This window comes from Eumetopias jubatus, unplaced genomic scaffold (genome assembly GCF_037043125.1).
Source record: "Eumetopias jubatus isolate StellerSeaLion01/CBP00866 unplaced genomic scaffold, mEumJub1_p1.0 scaffold_5, whole genome shotgun sequence".
Lineage (NCBI taxonomy): Eukaryota > Metazoa > Chordata > Mammalia > Carnivora > Otariidae > Eumetopias > Eumetopias jubatus.
Genome location: NW_028274811.1, coordinates 89,311,849 through 89,327,402, shown reverse-complemented (window position 1 = coordinate 89,327,402; position 15,554 = coordinate 89,311,849). Strand labels below are relative to the sequence as shown.

The window sequence follows — 15,554 nt, the reverse complement described above, 5'->3', positions numbered from 1 at the left end:
ATGATCATCCTTGCCTGAGCTCAAGAAACACAGTAGTTCTGAAGCCACTGCCTCGGGCCCCTCTGGCCAATTTAGTAGTCTTTAAGTTTTGAGGGTTTTTTTGTTTTGTTTTCATAAGTAAAATCAATTTTATTAATTGATTAGTTAATTTTATTAATAAAGATCTTTCCAAATATCCAGAGCAAAAAATGAATTTCAAAGAAAAAAAAACCTACATACAGTGAAATTAGAAGTATCCCAGGATGACAACAAATATACATATAAATATGTACACCCATAATCACCATCGCCTCCGAAAACCTTTTTTCTTCCGACCTTTCTTCGGTATCTTCTTCCGCTTCTTAACAGTATTTTGATCCTCATCAAGATGAGGGGTTCCTCCTGTCAAAGCACTGATGTCACTGAAGTGTGTGAGGGAATGGAGCTGTGAGCTCATGACATTGGCCCGTTTTCGCCATCCTTTCTCGCGTTTACTGACACTTAACCGCACCATCATGCTCTCCTCATAATTAATCCTGTGTTGATCCTCCTGACTTTGGCGAGTAACATGAGGATGCCAAGCATCACGGATTTCCTCTGGAGCATCTGAGTACTGCTCCTTCGGTTCACGAATGACAGAGCTGCTCAATGCCCGTTTTTTTGCCCATTCTAGGCACTTCTTCTCCCACTCAGCTTCTGTTTCATCATAATGTACCAGAACCAAACATGGTGGAACATATTTCTTAACTGTTCCTTTTGCAGATTTCTTCCCTGAAGCTTCAGACTGGCCTTCTTCTGCTTCATCTTCCTCATCCTCAGAGCTCAATATGATGAGCACATCATATTGCAGGGATGAGGCTTAAAACGGAGTGGGTCGTTCTCACTGAGGCTGCCTGTCGCTGCAGTCTTGACTAGTTTGTCAACTTGATACTTCAGTTTTTGGTCCAAGGGACGAAGCTTTTCCAAAACCGTGCGAATCTCCACCAGTCTCAAAACTGCAGCATGTCCCTGAAGAGACCCTCCTGAGGCTTTGTCCAGGATGAGATGGGTCAAATCCATAAGGTACATGAGCAGTAGCTGGTCTTTTACCTCCAAGAGGCTGAGACCCTTCTCTGTAGGATAGGCTCTAGCTTGAACTTTTTTTGTCAGAGCTTGTATTTGTGCAGTGACAGCCATCACCTGCTCCTGAAGGTTTTTCAAAAGTGTGACGGCACTTGTCAGGTCCGATTCCAGCATCTCAGAACTCCCCGGCGCCGCCATCTTCACAAAGCCCCCTAGTCTTTAAGTTTTAGCAAGCACCTTTTAACCCTGTGTGATTGATTAAGCATTTCTTTTATATCTATAGATCATGCATTGTTTCCTAGAAAGATTCAGAAACAAACCTGCTTGCACAACTTCTAGCACCACAATAACTTCTGTAGCTAGCACCACTGAGTCTGCAAGCAATCAATAAGTGTTACATACTACCATGCTCCCCCTTTACTGATTAAAGTTCCTTAAAAAATCTTTGGGCCAGGCAGAAATTTGGATTTGGTTTTTGGATGAGAGTCCACCTTCATCCCAGGTGGCTGGCCTCCTGAATAAAACTCATATTCCTTTCCAATCAAAACTCATCTCTTCTCAAGGAATCGATCCCATTTACAAATGCACCAAAAATAATAAGATACCTAGGAATAAACCTAACCAAAGAGGTCAAAGATCTGTATTCTGAAAACTATAGAACATGTATGAAAGAAATTGAAGAAGACACAAAGAAATGGAAAAACATTCCATGCTCATGGATTGGAAGAACAAACATTGTTAAAATGTCTATACTACCCAAAGCAATCTACACATTTATCATGCAATCCCTATCAAAGTACCACCAACATTTTTCATAGAACTAGAACAAACAATCCCAAAATTTGTATGGAACCACAAAAGACCCTGAATAGCCAAAGCAATCCTGAAAATGAAAAGCAAAGCTGGGGGTGCCTGGGTGGCTCAGTCATTGGGCGTCTGCCTTCGGCTCAGGTCATGATCCCAGGGTCCTGGGATCAAGCCCCACGTCCGGCTCCCTGCTCTGCCTGCTTCTCCCTCTCCCACTCCCCCTGCTTGTGTTCCCTCTTTTGCTGTGTCTCTCTCTCTAATAAATAGAATCTTCAAAAAAAAAAAAGAAAGAAAGAAAGAAAAGCTGTAGGTATCATAATTCCGGACTTCGAGCTATATTACAAAGCTGTAGTCATCAAGACAGTATCGTACTGGCACAAAAACAAAACACATAGATCAATGGAACAGAAATAGAAAACCCAGAAATGGACCCACAACTATATGGTCAACTAATCTTCGACAAAGCAGGAAAGAACATACAATGGAAAAAAGACAGTCTCTTCAACAAATGTTGAGAAAACTGGACAGCCACATGCAGAAGAATGAAACTGGACCACTTTCTTATACCATACACGAAAATAAACTCAAAATGGGTGAAAGAACTAAATGTGGAACAGGAAACCATCAAAATCCTAGAGAATATAGGCAGCAACGTCTTTGACCTCAGCTACAGCAACTTCCTACTAGACACATTGCCAAAGGCAAGGAAAACGAAAGCAAAAATTAACTATTGATCGGAGCGCCTGGGTGGCTCAGTTGGTTGACTGTCAAGACTCTTGGTTTCTGCTCAGGTCCTGATCTCAGGGTCATGGTATCAAGCTCCGTGTCAGGCTCCATGCCCCGCATGAAGTCTGCTTGTCCCTCTCCCTCTCCTCCTCCAATTGCTCACTCTCTCTCTTTCTCTCAAATAAATAAAAAGAAAGAAAAGAAAAAAGAAAAAACGAACTATTGGGGAAAAAACTTTTTTAATTTTAAAAATGAACTATTTGGACTTCATCAAGATAAAAAATTTCTGCACAGCAAAGGAAACAATCAACAAAACTAAAAGGCAGCCTACAGAATGGGAGAAGATATTTGCAAATGACATATCCGATTAAGGGCTAGTATCCAAAATCTACACAAAGAACTTACCAAATTCAACACCCAAAAACCAAATAATCCAGTTAAGAATGGGCAGAAGGCATGAATAGACATTTTCCAAAGTAAACATCTAGATGGCTAACAGACACATGAAAAGATGCTCAACATCACTCATCATCAGGGAAATACAAATCAAAACCACAATGAGATACCACCTCACACCTATCAGAACGGCTAATATTAACAACACAGGAAACAACAGATGTTGGCAAGGATGCAAACTGGTGGGAATGCAAACTGGTGCAGCCCCTCTGGAAAACAGTATGGAGGTTCCTTAAAAAAGTTAAAAATAGAACTACCCTACGATCCAGCAATTGCACTACTAGGTATTTACCCAAGGGATAGAAAAATACAAATTTGAGGGGGTACGTGCACCCCAGTGTTTACAGCAGCATTATCAACAACAGCCAAACTATGGAGAGAGCCCAAATGTGCATCAACTGATGAAAGATTAGATAGATAGATAGACAGATAGATAGATAGATAGATATTGCAGTATTACTCAGCCATCAAAAAGAATGGAATCTTGCCATTTGCAATGATGTGGTTGGAGCTAGAGCATATTATGCTAAGTGAAATAAGTCAGTCAGATGAAGACAAATACTGTATGCTTTCACTCATATGTGGAATTTAAGAAACAAAACAGGTGAACATAGGGGAAAGGGGAAAAAAAGAGAGAGGGAAGCAAACCGTAAGAGACTCTTAACAAGAGAGAACAATCTGAAAGGTGATGGAGGGAAGTGAGTGGGGGATGGGCTAAATGGGTGATGGGTATGAAGGAGGGCAATTATGATGAGCACTGGGTGTTATATGTAAGTGATGAATCACTAAATTCTATTCCTGAAAACAGTATTACATTATATGTTAACTAACTAGAATTTAAATAAAAACTTGAAAAGGGGGGGGAAACCCTCATTTCTTGAGTATTGGCTTTTTAAGCTACAGGCAGCAGAACTTGGGTTTTTCAGTAACAGTTCCACAGAGGGATAGACAGGCTAACAGGTCCTCAGGTCCCAAAACCAAGTCCTCAGATCCTAGAGTAGGAGGATCACTCAGAGAGAAGCTTGTCATTGGTCCCATTTTCTGCAGCTCCAGAGCCCTGGCTTAGATTTTGCTCCCAGGGAAAAGCAGGAAGGGTGGAGGGAGGGAGGAGGAGAGAACAGGTAGCTCCTAATCTCTTCCCAAAGTAACTGACTTCATTTACAACAAAGCTTGGAGAAGTTCAAGCCTAAGGGTTTTCACAAGAAAAGCAGTGGGTGGGGCGCCTAGGTGGCTCAGTTGGTTAAGCGACTGCCTTCGGCTCAGGTCATGATCCTGGAGTCCCGGGATCGAGTCCCACATCGGGCTCCCTACTCAGCGGGGAGTCTGCTTCTCCCTCTGACCCTCTTCCCTCTCGTGCTCTCTATCTCTCATTCTCTCTCTCTCAAATAAATAAATAAAATCTTTTAAAAAAAAAAAGAAAAGCAGTGGGTGTAGTAAAAGTTAATTGGGAGAAGAATCAAGGTGCAGGATAAATTACAGGCCAGTTGGTCTACAGGAAAAAGCTAGAGAATAATACAGCTGGGAGGAGTACTACTGGAGTCAGAATAAATAAATGCTGACCTCAGAAATGATTATTTCAAAGGACCCAAATTTGATTGTATATATTTACAGAGCAATTTATGCCCCAGGGCATTGTTGAAAACATACAGCAATCAGCTGGCAATTAGAAAAGTTTAACACCTGGGTAGGATCAAGAAAAGAGATGAATAGAGCCCTACCAAAATCACTGTCATCCTAGGGTTACTGTGGACATATCAAAAGCTATGTCACCCTGAGGAACAACATCAGAGGCTTAACACTAATGTGGGGGACTGGAAAACAGATTTCATTAAAATAATCCAGCCAATCACTAAACAAATAAACAAGCAAATAACAGTAAGTCCTGGCGGGTTGAAGGGACCAGTACTCGGAGTTCCTGTATTAGTCAAGATTCTCCAGAGACATAGAACCAATAGGAGATGAAAGAGAGAGAGAGAGTTTTTTTTTTTTAAGATTTTATTTATTTATCTGATAGAGAGAGACACAGCAAGAGAGGGAACACAAGCAGGGAAAGTGGGAGAGGCAGAAGCAGGCTTCCTGCAGAGCAGGGAGCCCGATGTGGGGCTCAGTCCCAGGACCCTGGGATCATGACCCGAGCCGAAGGCAGACGCTTAACGACTGAGCCACCCAGGAGCCCCGAGAGAGAGATTTTAAGGAATTTGTCTGCAAAATTAAGAAGACAGACAACTCCCAAGATCCTAAGGGTGAATTAGCAACCTAGAGACCTAGGAAAGCTAATGGCCTTAGTTCCATTTCAAGACCAAAGGCCTGAGAATGAGGAGAGCCAATGGTGTAGTTCTCATCCAAAGGACAGCAGACTTGAGATCCAGGAAGAGTCAATGTTTCGGTTCAAGTCTGAAGGCAGGGTAAAAGCCAATGTCCCAGTTTGAAGGCAGTCCAGTTGCAAGAATTCTCTCTTACAGAAGAATGGTCAGCCTTTTTGTTCTCTCCAGACCTTCAATTGATTGGATTAATTCAAACCACATTAGGGAGAGCAATCTGCTTTACTCAGTCTACTGCTATAAATGTTAATCTCAAATAAAAAATAAAAAACAGAGGCGCCTGGGTGACTCAGTCGTTAAGCGTCTGCCTTCAGCTCAGGTCATGATTTCAGGTCCTGGGATCGAGCCCCGCATCGGGCTCCCTGCTCCGTGGGAGGCCTGCTTCTCCCTCTCCCACTCTCCCAGCTTGTGTTCCCTCTCTCGCTGTGTCTCTCTCTGTCAAATAAAGAAATAAAATCTTTAAAAAAAAAAAAAACAAATAAATAAAATAAAATAAAATAAAAAAAACAGGGGCACCTGGGTGGCTCAGTCTTTAAGCATCTGCCTTCAGCTCAGGTCATGGTCCCAGGGTCCTGGGATCGAGCCCCGCATCGGGCTCCCTGCTCAACGGGAAGCCTGCTTCTCCCTCTCCCACTCCCCCTGCTTGTGTTCCCTCTCTCACTGTGTCTCTCTCTGTCAAATAAATAAAATCTTTAAAAATAAATAAATAGATAGATAGATAAATAAATAAATAAATGTAAATAAAAGTAAAAAACATAATAAGCCAAAATAATGTTTGACCAAATATCTGGATACCCATAGCCCAGTGAAGTTGACATATAAAATTAACCATAACAGTTGCTATAATAAATTATATTAAAAAATGAAACAAAACTCAGAAGCAGCCTGGTGGCTCAGCTAGTTAAGTGTCTGACTCTTGGTTTTGGCTCAGGTCATGATTTCAGGGTCCTGGGACTAAGCCCCGCACCAGGTTCCCTGCTCAGTGGGAAGTCTGCTTCTCCCTCTCACTCTCCCTCTGTGCTCTCTCTCTCTCTCTCTCTTGCTCTCAAATAAATAAATAAAATCTTTGAAAATAAATAAGTGGAAAATAACAAGTGTTGCCCAGATGTAGAGAAATTGGAAACCTATTACATTGCTGCTGGGAATGTAAAATGGTGTAGCCACTGTGGGAAACAGTTTGGTAATCCCTCCAAAAGAAACACAAAATTAGGGGCGCCTGGGTGGCTCAGATGGTTGGGCGTCTGCCTTCGGCTCAGGTCATGGTCCCGGGGTCCTGGGATCGAGCCCCGCATCAGGCTCCCTGCTCAGCAGGGATTCTGCTTCTCCCTCTGCCTCTGCCTCTCTCCCTCTCCCTGACTCTCATGAATAAATAAATAAAACATTTAAAAAAAAAAAAGAAACACAAAATTACCAGATAATCCAGCAATTCCACTCCTTGGTATATACCCAAAAGAACTGAAAGCATAGACTCATAATATCCAAAGTATATAAGAACTCAATAAAAAATAAATAAATAAAAGCTGGGGCACCTGGGTGGCTCAGTCAGTTAAACGTCCAATTCTTGATTTCGGCTCAGGTCATGATGTCAGGGTTGTGAGATGGAGCCCCACATCAGGCTCCACATTGGGCATGGAGCCTGCTTAAGATTCTCTCTCCCTCTTCCTCTGACCCTCACCCCTCTCTCTTCCTCTCTTAAAGAAAAAAGCATATAATCCTTTTTAAAAATGAGAATATCTGGGGCACCTGGGTGGCTTAGTTTGTTGGGTGTCTGCCTTCGGCTCAGGTCATAGTCTCAGGGTCCTGGGATTGAGCCCCATGTTAGGCTCCCTGCTAAGCCTCTCCTCCCTGCTTGTGCTCTCTCTCACTATCTCTATCTCTCTCTCTCAAATAAAGTTTTAAAAAAATAAAAATAAGAATATCTGAATAGACATTTTTTCCAAAGAAGACATACAAATAGCCAACAGGTTCACAAAAAGATACTCAAAATTACTAATCATCAGGGAAATGCAAATCAAAACCACACTGAGTGTGCCTAGGTGGCTCAGTCGGTTAAATGTCTGGCTTCGGCTCAGGTCATGATCCCAGGGTCCTGGGATTGAGCCCTGTGTTGGGCTCCCTGCTCAGCATGGAGTATGCTTCTCCCTCTATCCCTCCCCCCTGCTGATGCTCTCTCTCTCTCTTGCTCTTGCTCTCAAATGAATAAATAAATATCTAAAAAAAAAAAAAACAACACACTGAGATATCACCTCACACCCCTTAGAAAAGCTATTATCAAAAAGACAAGAAATAACAAGTATTGGCAAGGATGTAGAGAAAATGGAACACTTGTGCATTGTTGGTAAAAATATAAAATGGTATAGCCATTTCAGAAAACATTTTGGAGGTTTCTCAAAAAACTAAAAATAGAATTACCACATGACCCAGCAATTCCACTTTTGGATATACACTCAACTGAAAGCAGAATCTCAAAGAAATATTTGTAAACCCATGTTCATAGCAGCATTACTCACAACAGCTAAAACATGGAAGGAACCCAAGCATTCACTGATGATGGATAAACATAATGTGGTATATACATACAGTGGAATATTACTCAGCCTTAAAAAAGAAGGAAATTCTGCAATATGCTACAACATGGATGATCCTAGGACACTGCTAAATGAAATAAGCCAGGGACACCTGGGTGGCTCAGTCGGTTAAGTGTCAACCTTCAACTCAGGTCATGATGCCAGAGTCCTGGGATCATGTCCTGCATCACGCTCCTTGCTCACCGAGGAGCCTGCTTCTCCCTCTGCCTGCTGCTCCCCCTGCTTGTACACGTTCTCTCTCTCTGACAAATGAATGAATGAAATCTTTAAATAAACAAACAAACAAACAAACAAATAAATAAATAAAATAAGCCAGTATAGAGACAGAAAGTACAATCGTGGTTGCCAGGGGTTAGAGGAAGGGGGGGGAATGGGGAGTTATTGTTTAATGGCTATAGAGTTCCAATTTTACAAGATGAAGAAAGTTCTGGAGATGATGGTTGCACAACAGTATGAATGTACTCAATATCACTGAGCTGGACACTTAAAAATGGTTAAGATAGTAAATTTTATGTTATGTGTATTTTACCACAATAAAAAGAGTACTAGCCATAAAAAAAATAAGTGGACTATATTAAAATTAAGAACTTCTGTTCATCAAAATATGTAATAGATGAGTGAAAAGCAAACCAGAAGACTGGGAACAGGGACACCTGGGTGGCTCAGTTGGTTGAGAGGCTGCCTTCAGCTGAAGTCATGATCCCAGGGTCCCGGGATCGAGTCCTACATTGGGCTCCTTGTTCAGCAGGGAGCATACTTTTCCCTCTCCCATTCCCCCTACTTGTGCTCTCTCTCTCTCTCTGACAAGTAAATAAAATCTTTTTTTTTAAGATTTTATTTATTTATTTGAGAGAGAGAGAGTGAGAGACAGCACGAGAGGGAAGAGGGTCAGAGGGAGAAGCAGACTCCCCGCTGAGCAGGGAGCCCGATGTGGGACTCGATCCCGGGACTCCAGGATCATGACCTGAGCCAAAGGCAGTCGCTTAACCAACTGAGCCACCCAGGTGCCCCCAAATAAATAAAATCTTAAAAAAAAAAAGACTGGAAAAGGATATTTTAGTATATACATATATATACATATATCCACAAAGGATTTGTATCCAGTGTGTTTTTGCTTGGAAGAAGAAGGCAGATAATCCAATAGAAAAATAGACAAAAGAATTAAACATGCACTGCACAAAAGAGGATACCAAATGGCAAATAAATCTATGAAAGGTAGCCAGCTGCATTAGTTATTATGTATGCAATACTCAACCACAGGCAATTTCATTACATCCCCACAACCAATGCTAAATGAAAAAGACAGACAATATCAAGTGTAGGTGAGGATGTAGAATAACTGCTGTGTAATTGGTAGAACTACTTTGAGAAATTGTTTGGTAGTTTCTACTGAAGCTGAACATATGCATACCATATGAGCCAGTGATTCCACTCCTAGGTGAATATGCATCTGAAATGAGTACTAAAGTTCATCAAAAGACATACAAGACGGACACCTGGGTGGCTCAGTCGGTTAAGCGTCTGCCTTCAGCTCAGGTCGTGATCCTGGGGTCCTGGGATCGAGTCCCATATCTGGCTCCCCATTCAGGGGGGGAGCCTGCTTCTCCCTCTGCCTGCCACTCCCCCTGCTTGTGCTCTCTCTCTCTCTCTGGCAAATAAAATCTTTAAAAAAGAAAAGACACATACAAGAATTTTTTTTTTAAGATTTATTTATTTATTTTGAGAGAGTGAGAATGAGAGAGAGAGTACATGAGAGTGGGGAGGGTTAGAGGGAAAAGCAGGCCCCTCGCCGAGCAGGGAGCCCAATGCGGGACTCGATCCTGGGACTCCAGGATCATGATCTGAGCCGAAGGCAGTTGCTTAACCAACTGAGCCACTCAGTCGCCCCCCATACAAGAATATTGATAGCAACAGTTTATATAAAAGCCAAAGGCTAGAAACAAATCAAATATCCATCTGTGGTACAATAGGTAACTTATTTGTGTAATATTACACAATAGAATACTATGTAGTAATAAGAGTGAACAAACTACAACTACATGCAATAATTTTGATTAGTCTCACAAATATTAGGAAAGAAAAAGCACACACACACACAAACATATGGTTCCATTTACATAAAGTTCAAAAACAGGAAAATTTAATTTATGATGTTAGAAGTCAGGATAGTCACTATCCCAGGGTAGATGGTCGTGGTAGTCATGGGAAGGTGGCACAAGAAAGACTATTTTGGTGCTGGTAATGTTCTGATTCTTGATCTTGGTTCCGGTTACACCAGAGCATTCATGGTATGAAAATTAACCAACTCATATATTTATCACTTGTGCACTTTTCTATATGTATATCATACTTCAATAAAAATTGGGATGCCTGGGTGGCTCAGTTGGTTAAGTGCCTGCCTTCCGCTCAGGTCATGATCCCAGGGTCCTGGGATCGAGTCCCGTATCGGGCTCCTTGCTCAGTGGGGAGCCTGCTTCTCCCTCTGCCTGCTGTTCTCCTTGTTTGTGCACTCTCTCTGTCTCTCTGATAAATAAATAAATAGATCTTTTTTTAAAATGTAGTTAAAGAGTAAAAGAGGTTTACATTTTTTTTTAAACTAAGGAAGATCTCTAGAGATATGTATAGGGGTCTCCCATTATATACTGTTAAGTAAAAAAGACCAAATACAAATCAAAAGGGACACAAAATAGATTAGTGGTTACCTAGACCTGGGAATGGGAATGGGAATGGAAATGATGCAAAAGTGCATAAGGTTTCTTTTTTTTTTAAGATTTTTTTTAAAGATTTTATTTATTTATTTGACAGAGAGAGACACAGCGAGAGAGGGAACACAAGCAGGGGGAGTGGGAGAGGGAGAGGCAGGCTTCCCGCGGAGCAGGGAGCCCGATGTGGGGCTCGATGTGGGGCTCAATCCCAGGACCCTGGGATCATGACCTGAGCCTAAGGCAGACGCTTAACGACTGAGCCACCCAGGCGCCCCAGTGCATAAGGTTTCTTTCTGGGGTGATGACAATGTTCCAAATACACTGTGGGTATGGTCATACAACCCTGTAAATAGACTAATAATCACTGAAGTGTACACTTTAAATGCATAAATTTTATGGTATGTAAATTAGGCCTTAATAAAGCTTTTTTAAAAAAAGATAAAATGTATATAGTATATTTTATATATAAGAAACAGTAGGAGGGGGGCACCTGGGTGGCTCAGTCGTTAAGCGTCTGCCTTCAGCTCAGGTCATGATCCCAGGGTCCTGGGATGGAGTCCCGCACCAGGCTCCTTGCTCAGTGGGAAGCCTGCTTCTCCCTCTCCCACTCCCCCTGCTTGTGTTCCCTCTCTCGTCTCTCTCTCTCTGTCAAATAAAATCTTTAAAAAAAAAAAAGAAACAGTAGGAGGGAATTAAGATATATATATATTTGCTTGTATTTGAAAAAAGAAATGATGAAAGGATAAATAAACAAAAATGATTACTTTTACAGAATAAAGGACAAAGGAGTTGGAAGAAGGCAGGAATGGGTAAAAGGCAATTTTGACCTCTGGATTGTGTATATGTTTCACCTAGCCAAAAAAAAAAAAAAATCAAAAAACAAAACCCTAATTTTTAAAAATTCCTTAAGTTGAAAATAAATAGAAATTAGTCAACTAAAGTGAGTATCAAATTGGTAACCACATAAAGAAAAGATTTACTTCAAGGACTTTAGAAAACAGTATTTTGACTGCACATCCTAAGTGGGACACAATCCAAGAACAAAAAGATATATAAAGAAATTTTAAACTTTACCTAGCACTTAAATTATTTGTAGTAATTTCAGATTTAACATTTTAGACTTTGTTTTATATTTTAGGTTAAAGCAAAGAAATAATTATGTTAATGATATTAGGTATCAAACTTTTCTTTTTTTTTAAGATTTTATTTATTTATTTCTCAGAGAGAGGGAAATAGCACAAGCAGGGGGAGCGGCAGGGAGAGAGAGAAGCAGACTCCCCGCTGAGTAAGGAGCATGAGGGACTCGATTCCAGGACCCTGGGATCATGACCTGAGCCAAAGGCAGACGCTTAACCAACTGAGCCACCCAGGCATCCCAGGAATCAAGATTTTCAAAGAAAGACATTTATGTGTATAATTTTGAAATCAAGAAAATGAAATGAAATGAAAATACCCTAATGTTAAACCTGAAAGGAAAATACCAATATGAACTAATTATTTTAATGTGTATCTTTAAATGCTATCCACCAAAATGGACTAGAAGCTATGTCTCCCCATTAACAAAGGGTTTTCAATCATCCACGTTGTAATGTCTAATATTCCCCACTAAAAACGAACAAGCAAACAACACTGGGCTCCTTAGAGGAATGGTTGAATCAAGGTCTGGCACATGGAAAGTACAAGATGAGCCTAGACTATCTCATTTGTGCCAGAAAGCAAATAAGCTTCCAAAGATTTATAGGGTGATATCAAAAGGACCAAAATTAAAAAAAAAAAAAACTATCGGAATGAAAGATCAATCCATAGCCAGAGTCATAAAAAACTGAGGTTCAACTAGAATAATAATTCCTTTCCCCTTCGCCCTCTTCCATTCCCTCCACTTCTTTCCCCCTCTTTTCCTGAACAATTAAGTTCTAAAGCAATAAGGTGGTGTAAAAAAGAAAGGCATTTGTCCCTGGGATGGGAAGAGCTACAGTGGCCCAGAGCATAATGAAGCCCCAGGCGTAAGGAGAACATTCACATGGGAGAGTTGCCAAGAGTGGGGAGTAGAACCCGAGTAGGATAAAAAGAACATCCTGCAGAGCAGCCACCTAGCAAGAGTATCAGAGCCTGGGCAGTGTAAGGAGCTTGTCCACATAGGGGGCCAGCCCAGCTTAAGAAGTGAGAGCCTGAATGGAGTAAGGAAGCTTTCTCCATGGAGGGGTAGCCCTTTTTGGGGTGTCAGAGTCTGAACAGGGTAAGAAAAGGTGATCCAGAATGGGATGCCATAGCTGTGTCTACTGAGAGGGCCAGAGAGCACCACCCCAGTGACAATGAGCACACCTAGAGCCTAGTCTATGGCTTCCAAATACTGTTCTCCACTAAAACGATCCAGGACTCTTTGGGAAAATGACTGATTCTGTTCCATTATATGGCTGGGGTAGGTAAAGTATGAGATGAGCCTGGAGCATCTTGTTCTGCCAGAAAGCAAAGTATATAAGGAATGGTGAGGGGGCACCTGGGTGGTTCAGTTGGTTAAGCATCCAACTCTTGATTTCAGCTCAGATCGTGATCTCAGGGTTATGGGATTGAGCCTGCATTGGGCCTACACTCAGTGGGGAGTCTGCCCCTCTCTCTCTCCCTCTCCCTACCCCCACTCTTGTGCGCGCACATGGGCACACACTCGCACACGTGCTCTCTCTCTCTCTCTCAAACAAATAAATAAATCTTAAAAAAAAAAAAGAAAAGAAATGGTGAGGAACCTGAGAAAAGGAAATGGAAAATAACAAGTGTTGGCAAAGATGTGGAAAAAATGGAACCTTCATGTGTTGCTGGTGGGCATGTAAAATGGTATAGCTGCTATAAAATATAAAACAGTATGGGGCGCCTGAGTGGCTCAGTCGGTTAAGCAGCTGCCTTCGTCTTAGGTCATGATCCCAGGGTCCTAGAATCAAATCCCGAGTTGGGCTCCCTGCTCAGTGGGAAGCCTGCTTCTCCCTGTGCTGCTGCTCTGCCTACCTGTGCTCTCTCTCTATCTCTCTGTCAAATAAATAAGTAAAATCTTAAAAAAAAAAAAACAATTCCTCAAAGAGTTAAACATAGAATTTACATATGATTCAGCAATTCCACTTCTAGGTATATATCCAGGAGTGAAAGCAAGGATTCAAACAGATATTCGAACACCAATGTTCATAACAGCATTATTCACAAAAGCCAAAAGGTGGAAGCAACCAGTATCCACTGAATGATGAATGAATGGGTACACAAAATGTGGTATATATATGTATATGTACGTATATGTATATGTGTGTGTGTATATATATATATACAGACAATGGAATTTTATTCAGAATTAAGAAGGAAGGAAATTCTGATACATAATACACCATGGATGAACCTTAAAAAACATATGCTAAGTTCAATAAGCCAAACACAGAAGGACGAATATGATATGATTCCACTTACATTAAGTACCTAGAATAATCAAATTCATAAAGACAGAAAGTAGAAGAGTAGTTACCAAGGGCTAAGGGGAGTGGGGAATGGAGAGTTACCATTAAATGGGTACAGAGTTTCAATTTGGGATGATGAAAAAGTTCTGGAGATGGATGGTAGTGGTGGTTGCACAATAATGTGAATTACTGAATGCCACTGAACTGTACACTTAAAAATGGTGAAATTGGTAAATTTTATGCTATGTATATCTTACCAGCATTTTATTTTTTTAACAATTTTCTTTATTTGAGAGAGAGAGAGAGAGAGAGAGAGAGCGAGTGCACATGCGCTCGCGCAAGTCGGGGAGGGAGTAGGGAGGGAGGAGCAGAGGGAGAGGGACAAGCAGACTCCCCCTCTGAGCAGGGAGCTCTGACGCTGGGCTGGATCCCTGGACCCTGGGATCATGACCTGAGCAGAAGACAGATGCTTAACGGAATGAGCCACCCTGGTGCCCCACCAGCATTTTTTTTTTTTTAAGATTTTATTTATTTATTTGACAGACACAGCGAGAGCAGGAACACAAGCAGAGGGAGTGGGAGAGGGAGAAGCAGGCTTCCCGCTGAGCAGGGAGCCCGATGCGGGGCTCGATCCACCAGCATTTTAAAAAATATTTTAATGAAGGCAAGTCAGAACATTTTCTGACAACCAAAAGCTGAGAGAATTCACCAGGAGCAGACCAGCACTACAAGATATACTAAATGGAATCTTAAGTGAAGGAAAATGAGCTAGATGGAGACATGGGACTGCAAAACAGAATGAAGAGGGGCGCCTGGGTGGCTCAGTCCTTAAGCGTCTGCCTCAGGTCATGATCCCAGGGTCCTGGGATGGAGCCCCGCATTGGACTCCCTGCTCCGCGGGAAGCCTGCTTCTCCTCTCCCACTCTCCCTGTTTGTATTCCCTCTCTCACTGTGTCTCTGTCAAATAAATAAATAAAATCTTTAAAAAAAAAAAACAGAATGAAGAATACCCAAAATGGTGACTAAGTTGGTAAATATAAATGAATACTGACAATTTAAAGCAGCAAAAATAATGTCTTGTGGAATTTAAAACAATACATTGAAATAAAATATATGACAACAATAACACAGGAAGCAGAAAGTATTAAGAGTTAAACAATTTTAAAGTGCTAGCATTATTCAGGAGGTGTGGAAAATAAGAATTTAGTGTAGACTAAATTCTTATTTCTGTAGTGATGTGGTAAGGATGCATATTATAATCTCTAGAGCAACCACTAAAAGAATAATCAAATAATGATCAAATATCTGAATAGTTAAATAACAATAAAAAATAAAGTATAAAAAACAGGATGAGAAAATATTGTTCAATCCAAGAGAACGCCAAAAAAAAAAAAACCAAGAGAATAAAGGAACAAAGAACAGATGGAGTGAACAGAAAACAGCAAAATGGTAAAAATAAACTCACTATATCAGTAATTA

General features: G+C 41.2%; 1 pseudogene; it reads right to left on the bottom strand.

Moving 5' to 3' along the window:
- Positions 1-216: 216 nt before the first annotated feature.
- Positions 217-1,239, bottom strand: LOC114208692 (neuroguidin pseudogene; annotated as a pseudogene).
- Between the last annotated feature and the right edge of the window lie 14,315 nt (positions 1,240-15,554).